The sequence below is a fragment of the Acanthopagrus latus genome, chromosome 1, assembly GCF_904848185.1.
Source record: "Acanthopagrus latus isolate v.2019 chromosome 1, fAcaLat1.1, whole genome shotgun sequence".
Taxonomy (NCBI): domain Eukaryota; kingdom Metazoa; phylum Chordata; class Actinopteri; order Spariformes; family Sparidae; genus Acanthopagrus; species Acanthopagrus latus.
Window position 1 is genome coordinate 9,815,579 of NC_051039.1, and position 18,385 is coordinate 9,833,963.

Genomic DNA, 18,385 nt, shown 5'->3' on the forward strand with positions numbered 1-18,385 from the left:
GATATTTGTAAAATTATAAATTGTGTTTTCTGAATCCAATGAAAATGTTTTCCCCGCCTTTAATGAGTATTAATCATCACTGAAGCATAAAGACCTAATCAAAGCGAGAGCCGAAATAAAAGGCGAATCGGGATGACCATAACACCGTGTCCATGCAAGCTCAGTTCAGGTTTTAATATTTGAAGTTACGGGGCAATATTTATTCACAGCTGTCATAAAGGAATTGGGAATGTGGTTTACCTTGATGTGTTTTGATTTATTCTGCAGGCCCTGAGGTTATACCCGTGAATTAGAGAGCATCAATAAGGAAAGACCATCTCCCGTATCCCAAAAGTGATAATTACCAACATCACTATTGATCCGACTATTGATGCATTGCTAATTGTTTCTTGCAGTTTATTTATTTAATTCCATCTCTGGCCATGTGAACGTGTTGACCTTGTGCGGCAGGAAATATAAGGGCTGTTCAGAAAAGGAAAAACACGAATTAAGATTCCACTTAAAAACCTTAAAGCAGCAAGGACTTCTTCTCTTTTCCGTCCGAGGGAGAGAACTTGAGTTTGAAAAGCGCAAGCAGAATGGCAATTTGAGTCGAAACAACATCGGCTGATACTTTTAGTTTTCCTCTCCGCCGCAGCCTTGAAGAGTGATACTGTTGGAAAGTCTCAGCGGACATCACCGAAGGTTCAAGATGGCATCCCATCGATCAATTACAACACTACATTATCTGAGATATAGAATAATAATGAAGATTATTCATCATTAAGGGTTTATTGGATTTAGCGCATCAAAAATGTATTCATATCTCTTAAATGAGCTTCTCGACACATCATTCTAACAGAAACTCAAGGTCTGACTTCATGAGGACGTAATTATATTTGGGATAAATAGTGAAAGAGGAGATTTAGAATTTAATATCTAGTGAGGCCAAGTTTGTTTTACGTCGGACGCCAGAATCCATACCCTGAGTTAAAAGGTCTGTAGCTATACTGCAGAATTACATGAAAGACCTCCTTTTTAATTGTTAGTGATCTCAATTAACTTTTACTCAGTATAACAAACATTTCATTGTGTTCAGAATAATCAATGTTTTGAGTGCTTGCCGCGATACGGACAGAACCAAGTGTCAATGTGTCCAATTTAAAGTTCCTTAACATGGGCAGAGTGCTGTTGTGGACTAACATATTCGGAGACCAGAAGCGTTGATGAGACTTCGGTGATATTAACATAGCACTCCTTAATATGTGCTGTTCTGCATATGAAACTCATCACAGTCACAGCGGAGGGTGTGACCACGTACTGGCTTCTTGTCGAGTCTTTTAAAGTAAATCGCTGTGAGTACTTAAACGTACATTGTTAAGCTGTATGAAATTGACTTACTTTGAGAAAAGGCAATTTCTGTTTTGTATACTTTCTGTGTATTTATATAAAAGTTTTATTACCTCCTCCAAAGTGGTGGTTTTTTCACCTGTGTCCATTCTTTTGTCTGTTTGATGGTTGGCTCGTCAGCAGGATTACAAAAAAACTATTAAACGGTTGTCAATGTAATTTGGCTGAATTATTGATCTTGGCCTGATCAACTTTTGGTGCAGATCCAGATATAGGGTCAGATTGAGGAATATTTTTCTCACATTGTTTAACATTGTGTCATAGGGCGTATTTCAACATTTTCCTTAATTTTTCATATCTAAGTGGCACTTAAGGTTGAGCTGTCTGCTGGTAGTTTAAAAATTTATATTTATATTTATATTTTGACATAGGATTAAGCTTGGTTGTATTAAAGGGGACTGTTGGGCCTTGGTGGAGGTATGCGCTCTACTGAGTGCCATTCTAGTTTACATATGTGAGCAGGCAATTGAGGAGGTTAGTATGATGTTTCAGTTTGGCGAGGGATCAGTTAAAGATAACGTACAACAATGTGACCAAATGGAGAGAAATGGAGAAAATGTCAGTACATCTCACATCTTAAGTTTGCCTCTGAGGGCATGAGGCGGTCAAGGTGTCTGCAGGAAGAATAATCCAAGTGACCCCTATGTTAAAGTGATTGCATCAGCTCTGAATTGCCAGGAGAACGCTCTGTTTTTGTGTTTTTGTTGGGGCGCTACTTATGATGTCAGGAAAGGATGAATTGGATTCGACTCGTAGGAGACCGCTGTTTTTCTTTTTTTCATCATCAGGTGGCTGAAACCTTCCAAATTCAGGGAGACATTTGCTTTGGTTTGGTTATGACGCTAAACGTGTGTAGCAGGGCATTAGTGTGAAAGCGGGATAGAAGGTGCTTGAGCACATGCACTCCACGGAATGCACACAACATTGGCCAAATGCAATGTGTGTGTGATCTGCGTACGCATGCCTGTTCCGTGTGTGTGTGCGTGTGTGTGTGGGGTCCGTGGAGACAGTTGGCCTTTGCCAGGACATCTGGTACCTGTCACAACACTTTGCGTGTGTGTGAGCACTTCATTGGTGAGCCCTGCCCAGCTCTGCCCACCCATCAGGTACCTGGTTAGACCTTTAGTCAGAGCTGTAACAGAACATCAGCGAGGGCCATGTAGGTGTCTAATGCAAGGAGCGTGTAAGGCTTGTGTCCCAGCATGGTGGTACGATATCCTTGAAGAGGCGTACAGTCTCTCCGCACATCACACACGGAGGGTTTTTGGATTCCATCCAAGAGAGAGGTGATGATGTGAGTAGATGCGACACGGCTGGCCTCAGAACGAGTCTGCCTGACTGGTGACCTCAGTACCTTCCCCGCACATAACCCACGGCTGAATCTCATCTAATAAACTTTTGTTTTGACACCAGGGTAGGTGATGTATCATGGCTCTCACTTCCCATACACACATGCACATATTTACAATGGATGTCAGGGGTTGACGATTTGAAGATAATTACAGTGTATTTATTTTCTCCTGCTCTTCCCTCTGTCTCTCCCTCCAACTCCCGCCCCTCCAGATTGTGAAGCCAAGCCTCTAGCAGTGTAGTGCTGAAGGTGTGTTTGTGCTGTTATGCCCTCTGGCTTGGCTGCCAGCTTACTCCCACTGATCTGAGCCAGAAGGCAGACTGCCGAGGAATACCGATCACCTTGCCCAGACCGAATCCTTTGAGCTCTCTCTGGCATCTTTCCCCCTTCTGCCAGTTTCCTCCTCTGCTCCTCTCTTCCCCCTTCTGAAGTTGACAACAAAGACATCCTCAGGGTCCTCCTTGATGTGAGACCCACTCTTGATCTTTTTTCCCTATGTTTTTGTACCTTATAGTTGCACTACTTTCATATTCTGCTAGCACAATATTTACACACCAGAAGACAAAGAAACAGGGGTCTTTTCATGTAGGAACCCCTGCCAACATGTTAATCACTTGAAGACCTGCAGTGGTCATGCTGGCCCGGCAGAGGCAGGACATTAGTGAGACAGCTCTGCACCTCATTGCCCTGTATTTGACCATAGCCTTAAGACATTTAGCTGGAAATGCTATCTATCTATCTATCTATCTATCTATCTATCTATCTATCTATCTATCTATCTATCTATCTATCTATCTATCTATCTATCTATCTATCTGACTTCTCAGTACAAGAATCAGTGCACTGTCACTGGAGCCATGGTATCCAATAAGACTCACTCCTCCACATACATCCTCCTGCCTCCTCTCTCCTTACCCCACCCCGCCCCTCAAGCCCCCTAACACCCCACCACCACCAGCCCCCTGCTTCCATGAAGAGAAATCTCTGAAGAGCTAATTAGTGGTGGAATGGAGTCCAGGAACAGCCAACGGAGCTGAAGGAGGGAGATTGGCGCCGGCGCTAGCTTTATCGGTCAGGGCCTGACAGAGGGGTGACAGTGAGTGGAGGCAAACCACCGGCTCACAACTGACAGAGACAATAAAGTGTGCCTCTGAGCCAGAGAGAATGAGAGTGACAGGCAGGCAGAGGAGGCAAAAAAAGGCTGGCTTCCAGGGGCTGTCCCATGGCCGAGACAAACTGCACAGTCCGAGTCGCCTGACCATCCCATCTGATGGTGTATCGTTATGGAAAGAGGGTGCAAGATAATCCCAGAATTTCACAACCTCGACTCAGTTCAATTTCAAAACACCTGTTTCAAATCAACACATGCTTCAACGTTCGTGCCAAGCGGACCTTATTTGTAGCATTCGACCAAACACACTGTTTGTTATTGTCTTGACAGTGGTGCAGTAGAAGCATCACATTTTCTACAAGCGTAATGGAACAATATTAAATAAACATAAGCAATTTTTGTGGAGGCTCTAAACATTACACAAGACATTAGCAAAAGTATGTAACTACAATTGGACTTCACGTTTAAAAAAAAACAAAAAAAACGCTTTTCAATTTTATGATGTGTATTTTTTCAACACTAATAAGATTTTAATAGTCATGGCCATAGTAACTATTTGTTTCACATTTTTTTGGTTAATTATCCTCACGAGCAAAGCAGGGATTTTAGAGCTAAGGCAATTATCCTGGTATTGTTGTGTATTACATTAGTGTATTTATAAAGTGAATGCAAATTAAAACATTATTTCAACTGTGTGAAAAATCACACACAGTATTTTGCTGTTGGTGGTGAGGTAAGGGTGTTTAATGTCAGATAACATTTTCCTGGCTTCTAATTAATGCATTTTTATTGGTATCATTAATGGAGTCATTTTCTTGAGCTGTACAGAATTGAATGAATGATGGTCAGGCCCTGTCAGACATAGACATATATACATGCTGTCAGAGCCCTATTTGTAAACTGCCACAGAAGAAGAAGAAGAAGAAGAAGCAGCAGCAGAAGAAGACGAAGACGAAGAAGAAGAAGAAGAAGAAGAAGAAGCAGGAGAATAAGAAGAAGGAGAAGAAGGGGAAGAATAACAAGAAGAAGGAGGTGGTGGAGGAGGAGTAGATGAAGTAGAAGAAAGACGAAGAAGAAGACTGACCTGACAAATAACGGTCTTCCGTGCTTTGCGACCCGCGCGCACTAGAGACTTCCGCCGACGGAACCGACTAACTTCCGGTTTACAGCTCGGCTAAGTTTAAAATGTATTACATAATTTGATCGTGCTGCTCCTCCAGACTTTCCAAAACATATTGGACCTAATGTCCTAATGTTATGACAGTCAAACGAGTCATTTCGCGGCGGCTGTGACGCTCAAAAGAATATGTCCACTGTTTTTCAAACACTTCTTACACAATGTTAGCTTACGAAGAAACGTCTAGTTGGGCCGCAGTGCGTCACCTGACGATGTAATTACACGTTTGGCCACTACGAAAAGCCTGGCGCTCGACCTGGGGACCTGTCTGCTAACAAAAGAGCTTGTCAATGACTCACAAAAGGTAAGCTAAAGAACGTTACAAACGAACATTTTTCTGTGTGAAAATAAATTGTTAATTGCCATTCGTAACTTAGTTTCTCAATGATAGCATAATTTTAAATGTGTCATACTTTACATTAAAAAACTAGCTAGCTAGCTAACTGTTAGCCCACTGGACTAATGAAATAGAGGCACTGACGTGGACAGGATGTAGTCCTGCTAGCATACTGTGCTAGATGATATAATTGTATTTCATAAGATTTCTTTCAGTAAACATGACCAACATTTAGGAATATGAGGAATTTATTATGGCAGGGTGGTCTAGAAGAGCTGTTCACAAAGGCTTTTCCTGTGTTATGTATTATATGTTGACACCTTTTTAAACTATCCAGCTCCAAGCTCCTTTTTTTGAGTAATGGCATTCTAAAATGCGGAGCCATGGGTTTGGAAACAGAGGCCAGCGAGTAACATTTAAACAATTATCTAAGGACAACTACCGATGTCTCATACTTTAATCCTCCCAAGCTTGTTATAGTTAAGGTGAGTGAGATGGTCAAATGGACAATAGCGCCACTTCATAGCTGATTCATTTAAAGCAATGAGTTAACCTTTGCTGTTTATGGACCTGGTGCATTGATTTGGCCTTTTCAATATGAAGTGTGCCACTATATGGTGATGTCACTACACAACGTCAAGTGTATATACAACTTACTAAAGCAGACATTTATATTTGTTAGACAGAAGACCGAGAGGTTCTCCTTGGACCCAGGGAGAAATGGATGTCACCTGCCATTTGTTGCTATTCTACCATCGTTCCGTAAGAAGATATTTTTAATACTGTATCTAATACCTACATTTTATTGGCTCTCCATTATGAACTCTTGAGAATAGACATTTTTTTACTCACCCTGAGTGTTGGATACTCAAAACATTTTTTTAGCCACAGCTGTTGTCATTAGTTATACTTTAAAAGATGAAACTATGCTACCCTCACAGCACCAAACAGCCGATAAACGATGTAAGTGACCAACTTGTGGGAGCAGAGCATTAGGTAAGGTAGGTATACGTAAAGAGTAGTAGGTAAAGAATGAGATATTTTCCAGTTAGGGGAGGCCAAAACAGAGGTAAAAGGGGAGGGAATGTTAGGCTTATATTCATCAGGTTGGCCCAAAATTCCACTCAAAATGAATGAATATTCTCACAATGTTACAATAATGATATAATAATAAAACATAATATGTCAGTCTTTAATTTATAGCTTGTTTTACGCTGCTCTAAAGAGACCATAAAACTATTTTTTTTTCAAAGGTTTAAATATTGCCAATTGGATTGGTATCCTACACACAGTAGAGAAGTGTGGTAATACTCACAAGCTTCCAGCCAAGCTCTGCTCTGGTATATTAAGCGTATCTCGGATATTTATCTTATCTTACCTCTGTCAGTTGTGATCAAAGACGGAAAGGGTAACAAGAAACAGTGGGGAAAATCTTAGTGAGGAACACACAGAAGGTTTTCCCTGGCAGGTATCAAGAATGGTTTAAGAGTGAGAAAGCATCAAACATAAGAACAAAAGATTATAACGATGTTTGCTCCACTATACCTTTTCTAACATGGCCTGAGTATAGGGAAAGGTCAGAGAGGTGGCATTACACTTTTATGATGTTCATTTATTTATTTTGTCAAGTAAATCCAATCAGAATGCCTGCGAGCTACCCACATAGCAAACAGGGATAATTAGCATCACTGGGAGAGGTGGCGTCTCCTCGCGCTCTGGCCTCCGCACGCTTTTATCTGTAGAAGAGGTGAGCTGGTGTAGAAGCTAAATATTGATGGAGCTGCCCATACTCAGTGAAACTCAAACACACTGTCCAGCTTTGTCAAGGTTTGTGTTTCAATGCCGGACTCTCTTCTGACATACACTAAAGATGACACAGTTCAGTTGTTCTTTTACTTATTTTTTAATCTCTTGCCAATAAATGCTTAACCTGTAATTAAATTATTGTTCATCATTCATCAAACGAAACATGTTTGTTTATCGCCCCTGTGGTCTGGTCCCTTCGGTCCGCATGAAAGAAAAGAAAAAAATAATTTCTCTCTGATTTGTAAGAGAGTTGAAAACGTAATGTCAAACGACTGTCAGGAAGTCACGCTGCACTTCACTCCGTCTTGGTTTTGTGAGTTAGACTGCCACTTGATCTCCTCTTTTTTGAAATAATGACGGACAACTAATGGAGCGAACAGAAATGAAGGTGCTTGTGCCACGACATGGGGTGGCTACATAAGTTTAATGTGGTTGAAGGTGTTTGTTTTCTAGATTGAGTACATCATTGCTCTGTCCACAAAACGTCATGGTGAGCAATCCAGCTCTGTTTCTCTGCAGGCATTTCTGCGTGAGCTAATTAATTTTCAGGCTCTGACTTTTTATCCCTTGTTTTAAGTCAAGAATAGTGTGCTTTGTCTGTTGAGGTTTACACCAGGGATTGCTGCAGACATCCTCTGTGTGTACAGACTCACCACCCCTTCAATGTCCCCTCTGCAATTCCCCAAAAGAGTTTAGTTGTATGCTAATTAAATCGTGTTTTTACAGGATGTACTGATAAGAAAAAATGACTGTATCTAGAATTATCTGTCTAAATAATCCATCCCCCAGGACACTTGTTACAATACTGTGTATTAACTTGGAAGTTGTCATGGTTTAGGGTGCATCAGTTTGCAGTGTAATGATAATAAAGATTCATATTGATCAGTATTGATAACTAGCCACACCAAGCTTAAAAGCATTGTTTTAATAATCGTATGCTCTACAGTCTGACATCCGTTGCACCCTACTATACTGAACAAGGATGTTTTTCGATGTAATCACAGGTAGGCTTAGACATTAGACATTTTTCCATAGCATTATTGACATGAAGCAGACGATAAACACAAAGTTTCAATTCCATTTAGTGTCGTGGAGACTTTCTAGTTAGCCAGGATGCACAATAGCAGCACCTTGACTCTGTTTGCCCTGAATGGAACACAATCTTAATATCATTGGTAACACCTGTGTGTACCCCACTGTTTCATGTCAAAATGGCAGCTGTGTAAAAGGTACATTGCACTTGCAACCATGCCTAACACTGAAGTCAGGGTGAACTGACCATTGCTATGTACTGTACTTATCCACTGGAGGAACAAGAAGAAAAAACACTATATTGACTGGAGGGGAACTCACTTATGCGGCAGTCCAATAATTGTTGGAAAGTTTGGTGTTTTGATCACAGTTCAGTTATAAAATCCTGAACCATTGTGGCCTACTGCAGCAGGTAAAGCAACTGCTCAGTTTGTTCTGATTCAGGAGTGGCTTAGCTGATCTCTCTGGTATTCATGATCAGAAAGTAGGTTCAAGAATCAAAGCATGGTCTAAGTCAGTCATGCTGATATGCTTTGCTTTGCATCGCTGTCCTCTGCGTTCCTGTTTTATCACCATTCTCTTGATTTCCTTTACATTTTGCAGTCTGGTGATTTTGACTTTGATTTTTAAAAAATTGATATAACCTTTCACAATATTATTTTGTGTATGAAGATGCAGAGAAACAGTTTGAGAGTAAATTATACTAGAATACTTCTTTGTAACCAGATCATGCAGAGGCCTGATTTTCTATATGAGCAGCCTTTTGTACTGTCTTCTCTCATTGTGCTCATTCTCATGGATGCTAATCATAATGGCTATTAGACCCTCAAGGCATTTCTAAAGGCACCCAAAGTAATATTATTGATCAGAGCTTGTCTCCCAAGCACGAGAGGTCAATTTGAATGGCTGAAGTCTGCTTACTTCTATTTGGATTAGTAATTGTAACTGAAAAGACTGAAATAAACAAAAGGATGGCAGATGTAAGTGGACAAACTGGGGAACTGTTTCGCCCTCCAACAATGATTGATGGTTGTCCAAATTAGAACAACTGGCAAGTGAATTCAGTCCTTCATTCAGGCTACAGGGAAATCATATTGTCCTGCTTTTGTGCTTTAGTTGTGCTCAAGACATTCTGTGTATACCTTGGGGTGTGTTGAATAATTAATGGTGCCCTAATGACAACTGTAGTCCTAGATATCAGAATGACCTTAAAAACATTGATCTTTTCTTGATGATCACTTTGAACTTTAAATCTATTTACATTTGACCCTGGCAGACTGATCTAGAGCCAGCGTTTGGGTTGAACAGTCCAAACTGATGACACAGTGGATCACTGTTAGCCTCTTTCTCCAGCCTCTTTTGTGTGTTGCTCCATTGATATGTATCCGTTTTTAAGATAAAATTATTGCATGTGATGTGAAAGGGGTTTTCCCTTAATGATGCACTTTTTACCATCTTGTAGCTTTTCTCCCCATTTTGACTAGTAGGCAGCTGTGGAAAAAAGCTATGATAAACTTAATGTTCACCACAGACTCAACAAGTGACAGTTAACTAGCTGGTGTTGAAAGGTGAGCTTTTGGCCAGATATTTTTATTGAGTGGTGAACCTCGAGGTTTTTGTACACATCTCATTCATCTATTATGCATGTTCGATGCTTTCAAATCTCATTAATATGGTGTAGATTGCCATGGTTATATTTATATTATAGCTCTACTGAGAATATATTATATATAGTTTCTGTAAAAGGTTAGGAGGAAGCTACAGGGAGATTTCTGTAGCTTTGCCTTGCTCTAAGTGGAGGTGACAGCAATTCAAACATGGTGACCTTGCAAAGGGGACCAGTGATGGGCTTCCCTGTGACTGAAGGAACATTTCTGGAGGCACCCTGCAAGGCTTTTTGGTTTGTGAGGGCCTATCATCAAGGGAACCTGCATGTCGGCAATACAAGTGGCCTTTTTTTATTTATTTATTTATTTTTTTTATGTGCTGCCAACGGCACCACATCAACAAACAACCGCACAACCAGATTTTTTTGGTGAGGCTTTGATAGGCATTGATGAAAACTGGCTTGTGAAGGAAGTGTATTGATATGATAAAACATATTTCATCCCGAAAGTGTACTGTGTATTGATTTTAAGAAGTTGTACTACATAAAAATAACATAAGGTGTGTTAAAAGAAATATGAAAGCTTGCAGATGAGGAGATACACTAAGTCAGAGTGCTTTTATTCATCCTTGGATCAGTGATTATTCACAAGATTATACACAGTCGATACTTCAAAAATGACTTCAGATTCATAAAATGCTAAACATATACAGGTTGGGAAATGCATGTAGAGGACTGTCAAGGTTTTTAAAGGTTTACTTAGCAAAAGTAATAGATGAGAGATGTCAGTTTCACAGTTTATAAGCCCCTTGTGTCCCGAGAGGGCTGCCGTAGCCTCTGGCCATTCTCCCCTTACCTTAGGCATCACCTGGAAAAAAAGCTGATGCTTCTAGTCATTCTGCATCCCTGCATCTGTCTGAAAATAATTGGTCAGGAACCTTCTCTCCAAAAAGAGGCCATGAAAGAGTAATAGCGTGCAGCAAAAACACGCATGTCTGACAGATCACATTTGAAACTGAAAATGTATAGACCTACACTGTGTGCACTACAAACCTCATACCTAGTTTAGACAAAGTTTCCTATACTTGATCAACACTGCCGAAGAGAACAATCTAGGGCAAGAGTAGTTGAACATACTAAGCTTTTCTCAGGGGCTTCTAGCAGATGATTGAGGGCTTGAAGAACCTCAAATATAAAGTTTGTGAGTAAATCTCTTGTATCTAGCTTTTAAAAAAACAAACAACACCCACTTATTAAACAAGTAACCATTCATTTTAAAGTAAAATATAAGTATCTTTATTTAATGTTAAATTAAAATAGTGTTTGCTTAAGTCAGTGTTTAAAGGTAAAACCCCCTTGATTTTTTAAAGATAGAAAATGTAACGTTTCTTTATTGGAGTATATATATATATATATATATATATATATATATATATATATATATATATATATATATATATATATATATATATATATATATATATATACACGCATACATATATAATATAAATAAAGGTCTAGTTGTTGTTTTTTGATAATAATTTACAATTTAAATTATTACCTCATTCTCAACCTTTCTGCCTGAGTTTCATCTGATTTTCATAGGCGATGGTGACTGTTTATCAGTGAAGACAAGAACTCCTGAGATTTTTTGCGCAAATTATGTCTTGCAATTTGTTTGAATTGAGAGACCACTTAGCTGCAGAAATTGCACGTTCTATGTTGTCTCAGTTTCTTTGCAGTTCCTGTTAGGGTTTTGTTAAAGTATCTGGTGAATTAGTTGATCTACTGCAGAGCTGTTTCTCCTTTCTATTGGGTGACTTGACCTTTGATGCCTCATGAACTTATCATGCATTTGATGTAGAAAACTATTCAGAATCCTGTGCAAAGAGATGAGTTGCTCAAAGAAGCACGAAGGACCCAAAAGAGCAAAATTTCTATTTGAGTTATTGGTGAAAAAGTGTCTCGATAAATGCAAAATACTCAGATAATGGTACTTTAAAATTTGCAGTGGATGCGCTCGTTTGCTTTCTGAAGTGTTTTGGCGGGTGCATGGTTAAAACCATGGCCCAAATACAGCTGCTTTTCTCACATGGAAACCGCTCTTTCTTCACACCATTCTTGTCCATCACTCCTGTGAACAACAACAATAGATATTGGATATTCAGTCACATCCTCATATGCATGGGGACGTATGCACAAAAGGGAAGGCTGTTTTCTCCCTCATTCAAATGAAAATATATAAGAAAAAATTACATATTTATTTACTTGCTACCCAGTGTTGGAGGGAACATGAAATGCATTCAGTGGATTGGGCCTGAATCTTTGCTGTGTAGCCAACCACTAATATCGTGGCATATCTACATTTGCCATTCTTTTTGGCCATGTCTAATCCGGCAGAAGAAAGGCTCCTGTGCGCAAGCACTGGAGGGAAAACAATACCATTGGGCTTTGCTCTACCTGTAAGCTCACAGATGAGACAGAAACAGAGAGAAATTAAGGGGGAAAAATCATTATTCTCTGAATGAGATGTCTTGGGTTTGATCAGAGTGTGAATCAAAGCCCATCTCTTAGACTACTTAAACATTCACTTTTAAAATTCCAACCTGATTGTACTTTTATGGAAATTTCTTGCCATCAGTGGCTGCATTCTCTCCTGTCTCCAGGTCCTCTTGTATCCCTGTAGATATCTGACTCTGCCCTTCATTAGAATTCTCTTGGTAAGAAAGCAGGAGAAATGAGCAGAAGATGTAAATTCAGTCGAAAAGAAAAGGTTTAGATCTTTTCCTTTTTTGTCCAGGGAATAGACAAAAAAAGAAAAAATCATGGATATACCACATCATTGAGTCAAACCTGACACCAGGGCAGAATACTTAAGAATTTCATTAAGAATACGTTATAGTGCATCACAATCACTGTCACGATCATAATAGTTACTGCATGTGTCTAGAATTTTTTTGTATTATGTGATACTTAAACAATAGATGAATACATAGTAAAGATAACAAGACAATTAGAAGATCAGAGGTTACAAACACAGCAGCAACATAGGAATGGCTAAGATGATGAGTTCTTCACATAGAATTCAATAAAGAAATGACTAGTATTGTAACAATTATCCATTTATACTCGATCAGTGTATTCATGTCAGCAAAAAGTGCAACTTTTGACTTGTTTAGACAGATTAATTGGCTCAAAAACACCTCCAGCTACAAACCAAAGAGGCCACTGGAGCATTTTAGTCACTGCCTTAATTATGTTTTGTTTTTTAAAAAACAACATAGATACTTAATTTATTTTATCATGAAGTTTAATTGTTATAATTAATGGGAAATATCCATAAATAGTTGATGAGGCATCTTTTAAAGCATAAATATGCAATCTGTATTTTTATTTTGTGTGTGTTGGTGACATTTTCTGAATTCAGGTAAAGCTTCAAATGAACCCATATGGGATCGGATCAAGTCAAGACTGGCTCAAGTAGTTCTTAAGTCAAATACGGTGAGAGAACATCTGGAAGGGCTTTGTGACCACTCTGCTGTGAGCTGTGAAGTCATGCCATAACCACGATTTTGGCGAACCCTTATCCTCATCTAACATGCCATGCCAAACAATATTTGCAAGGCATCTTGCAGGTTTTGTCACACAAAGCTGTGCTGCTCTTTTTAAATGTATTTTTCAAGTAACCGAGGGAAAATTGGAAAATTAATTCAGGCATTCAGGAGTGTTTTGACTGTGTTCATAGCCCTGTGCACAATCAGTGTAGTTACAAAGCTTGTTTGGAGAAAACAGATTCGAAATGTGAAGAACATTTAGCTCACTGTGCCACTGCAGGTGTATTCGATAGTGCTGAGTATCTGTTATGACAGGACAGACATAAGACGTATGTATGTATAACTGTTCTACGTCAGTTAAAAGAACAGTTCACTGACAGCTTCATAGTCATAACCAAAACCAAGTCCTCAAAATGTATGTGGAGCCTCACAGCAAAAGAGTGTTGCAGCAGTCTTCAAAACAACTAGGAGATAGGGACCTTCCAGGGCTGAAAAATACTCATCAGTACAATCTGCGTAACACCCCATGTTAAAACGCCAAACAACATAAATAAACCAAAGAATATACAGCCTGTTACATGAAACAGTTTTGGTCTCCATAGCTAATTTCAATGTTGATGACAACTGTACATTGGTAGCTGTCTAGCTATCTGTCAGCAACTAAGCTTCAGTTGTTTTGTGGATCTCCACACCAGCTCAACCTCTTTACCCAGTTTAGCTTGGAGTTAAGTGGAGTCAGAGCCACCACATTGAGCTTTACAATCGCTTGTCAGAAACCTCATGGAGATTCCATCTAAGTTTTACACAATTTATGGGTTTAGTGATACTAGAACAGGAGGGCAACATTTAGACTTGCCTGATGTTTGACCTCCTTTATCTATCAAAATCAATTTTTCTGACTTAAAAAAAACAAAAAAAATACCAAAATTACAAAGTTGGCCTTTCTGACCTGACCTTGGTTGCTGCATGTAAGCCAGTGATTTTTCACTTACCAGATATGGGTATTAATGCTTTTTTCCAACACAGAAAAAAGTGTCTACTAGTTGGGACACTTATCCAATTTTGCTGGAAACGACAGACAGATAGCAGAAGAAACAATTGAGGGCAGCAACATAATCTATAAATGTAGATACTAGGGATGTCCCTATCAGGTTTTTTTTTACCCCAATCCCTATCCGAGTCCTTTAACATTAGTAAATGCCGATACCGAGTCCCGATCTGATACTTAGCCTTAACTAATATTTTCCTGGATAATACAGCTGCATTAAGAAAAAAAAGTACCTACATCCAAGCTCTTCCTTAATAGATTTTTTTATTTTGTTGAAACAAAGTATATATTTTCATATGGCTCTTTCTTGTTCTTCATATGCTATTGCAACATTGGCCTACCATCTTCCCTGTGTTAGCAGTTGAGTCTGTGTTGCTGCACTGTGACAGCAGATCCTCGTGTACATCCAGCTGAAGTGCGGAAATGTGTGTGCAACACAGCCCACACTTGGTATGTCTGTATCATCCATTGCTTTTTTCGTATTCCTTACATTGTTGCGTAAAATTGCATGGACGCGTTGCTTGTCTATTTCACACAAGTTCAGCATCTCCCCGATTGCCTGTTTTACATGCTCTGCTGTATGAGACCCACGAAACTAGTGCACATACTGGCGCGTTGTAACTCGAAAGTGGAATACATTTAATGTAATGCCGCGATCGTAGGGCATACCGGGGTTTCAAAAACTCCAGATGACGAAGATTTGTTGTTAGATATGCTCAGAATCAAAATTTCTATCTCAGTATGTTCATTCAGAGGCAGCAACCACTTTCTTAATTTATGCTTCGGATATGTCATGGCAAGAGTTGTGACCACACAGGAGCATCCACGAATCTGAAGGGAGACACTGTCACATCTCCGCTCTGGTGACTAGATTGTCAGAAATTAACAAACCTCTCAAGTGAAAAAGTTCTTTGAATGGCTGCCTGCCATGTTGGACAGAAAAAATGTGGGTTGTAGTATTTCCTGACCAACCAGGGAAATGGCATCAAGGCTGAGCCGAGTCACATGGCAGCCAACCAGCTCTTCCTCTCATTATTAAGAAGCCATGCACCAGCTCCCAGATGCTAATCAGTCTCCCAGAGACCTCAGCTCAGTGTGGTTAGTACAGATTTACAGCTCTTCTCAGCCCTCCACTTTTTTATTAAAGATGATCTTTCACACAGAAGGAAAAGGATGCTCTCCAGACAAATGTTAAAATGCAATGCAAAGTTTCAGGCATGAAAGGCGAAAACTGTAGGATTATTCTGCAGCTATTCCAGGGAGGATGAAAATGGAGGAAAGAATGTGGAACAAAAACATCAAAGGGCCCGTGAAGAAGGGGTAAAAAGGGAGAAAAGCTTTGAAATATTTAGTACAAGGTCCCAACAGGTGGTCAAGAGTGCAAGGCTATGGTTTCATTTCCATTTCCATTATCAAATTTAGTCAGTTGATTTCTTTTAATTGACTAAGAAAAGCTATACAATAATCACAGAAACGCAGCATAAAATGTGATTGTCCAGATGTAGTTAAATGACAATTAGGCTTCAAGAATTAATGTCAGAAACCATATTATTGTTGTACAGTTGTTTTACTTTGAACTGGAGAAAGGAAGACGGAAAGGAATTACTATAATAGTTGTGTAGTATAAATCAACTCATACAAATGAGTATGTGACTTTTTTTCATCAGGGTGTACATGAGTTATTGACTTTCAAAGTTATAGTTATTAGCAATCGTGACATTTTATCACCATCACACTTTATGATTTTTAGTAAATTAGAAAACACTAAATTGACCATGAGAAGATGAGTGAAACTCTTGAACTGCAAGTGATGCATTCTGCAGGTTAGAATTGCTAATTTTGTATTTAAGGTGTACGATTTATAATGTTCTTTGAGTGAAAATCATGTCCGCTTTGAGAGGTTACAACTAAGCAATGTTTCAACCTTTCACTTAATTGGTGACTTAAGGGATTAATCCATTATTCAACACTGTCAGCAGTTAATTTTGTGTTTAGGTGTCTAATCTACTAATCAATTAACCAGCGATCCCAGGTTAATCATTGAGTCTATTAAACAGTAGATTGTAGAGTTACAACAATAAGTATTTTGATAATTGATTAATCAGTTTGAGTATTTTTTTAAATTCCAGCTTCCTAAATGTAATATTTTCTGGTGTATTCACTCCTCTATCATGGTAAACTGAATATGAACAAAACAAGTCATTTGAGGAAGCCATGTTGGACTGTGAGACTCCCTGATCAACATTTTTCACCATTTTCAGACTTTTCATAGACACAACAAATAACCTGTTAACTGAGAAAATAATCTACCAATGAATTGGCAATGAAAACAATCAGTGGTTCAAGCCTGACTAGAGTGTTACGTGTTGGCATGAATACTCAGATTTGGTCACAAACAAAAGACTATTGTGTGACCGCAATGAAAAGAAGGCAAAAGCTCGGCTGAAGGGTAAGATCAGGGTATTTCCTCAATAATCAGCATACATTCTTCTCATTATTGTCAAACAAGAATCTGTTTGCAATGACCATCAGTGTTTAGTAGTTCCACATTTCCTGAGTCTCGTGTATTTCGCCCATCCAGACTTTGGCAGGACGCAGAAAAACATTTCACTTAGGATGCTTTGTGTGGCTGAGAAATTGCACTGAGCTAAAATTACACTCTGTCCATGAGAAAGGATTATGTTTTAAAAATCTTGATAGTTGTTTGAAGCCATTTATCATCATTCCTAAGCAAGTTGAAGTTTAAGTAAATAAGCTCTTTGTTCTTGATTACAAAAGTATCACGGTGAAAGCATAACCACGAGGTGTCTCGGCATTTGAGGCTGTCACTGCATCTCCTTTTTCTTATCTTCCTCACTCACCGCCCACTGCTATACATCTTAATATAGAACTAGATTGCATTTGCATTGCTTCCTTCCTGGTCTCTCATCTATAGGCCATTGCGTTAGCGCTTCAGTCCAGCAGACAGACCGTACTGTATTTTATACTGTAAAGACAGACTCTCCTTTAACATTTAATCTGCATGAAACTAACAGTAAATTATAGACGACAAGTAACAGCAGCTCATCAGTGATCTTTTAAGACAAGCCTTTTAAGTTTTGTCGGTCTTTTACAAGGGCAGATCTCCACAGATGAACCCTGTATCTCTAAGATTATTAATACAGCCCGTAGGGAGAACAAACTGCAAGTCTAGCAACTACTTTATTAATCTCTCCTTAAATTAAGGAGCAGTGGTGGGCATCCTTTTCCTGTGGTTTTCCTTCTGCAGGTTTTACACACAGTAGAAGCCTGCATAGGTTCATAAACCCAAATGTCCCGTGGCGATTATTAGACGCACTAACGACAATGCAATTAAGACCCTCGCCTAACTAAAAACAACTGAGTGTGCAAAAAAGTAAACTGTGCAGGAGTGTTTTTATTTGCCTTAATTCATAGACAGGTCCTGAGTGTGCCTTACAGGTAAGTTTGAATTTCATTTGGCTCTGCTCTCGCTTAACAAACGAGATGAAGAAAAAGGGGTTAATTAACATGTATTTACAAATTATACTATTCAAACTAATTTAGTTTCTGCAAAATGAATATCAGTTACAAAGGAAACCGAAATGGAAATTTCTGGGCATTAAAATGGATGAGTGTTGTTTTATGAGTCTTTAGCATCACTGATCTTTTATTAAAGTTATTCAGTAGCCTTTTGCAGGATTTGAATGAACAGTGCTTACAGAAGATCACACGACAGAGCGTTCCCAAATTATGTATGAATTCATGCTCGGCATGCAGCATTCATGGATTAAAAAATGCCACTGGGAAAATCTGGAAGAGGTCACTTTATATTTCTTTAGGCTCTCAGTTTGAACATGTGCAAGCATGACATCACAGTAAATTAGCTACATGATTATAATTGATTTATTTGTCTACCAGATTAACAGTGCTGTCACTGAGGACTATAAGGAGGATTGCAATCAATATCTAAATTG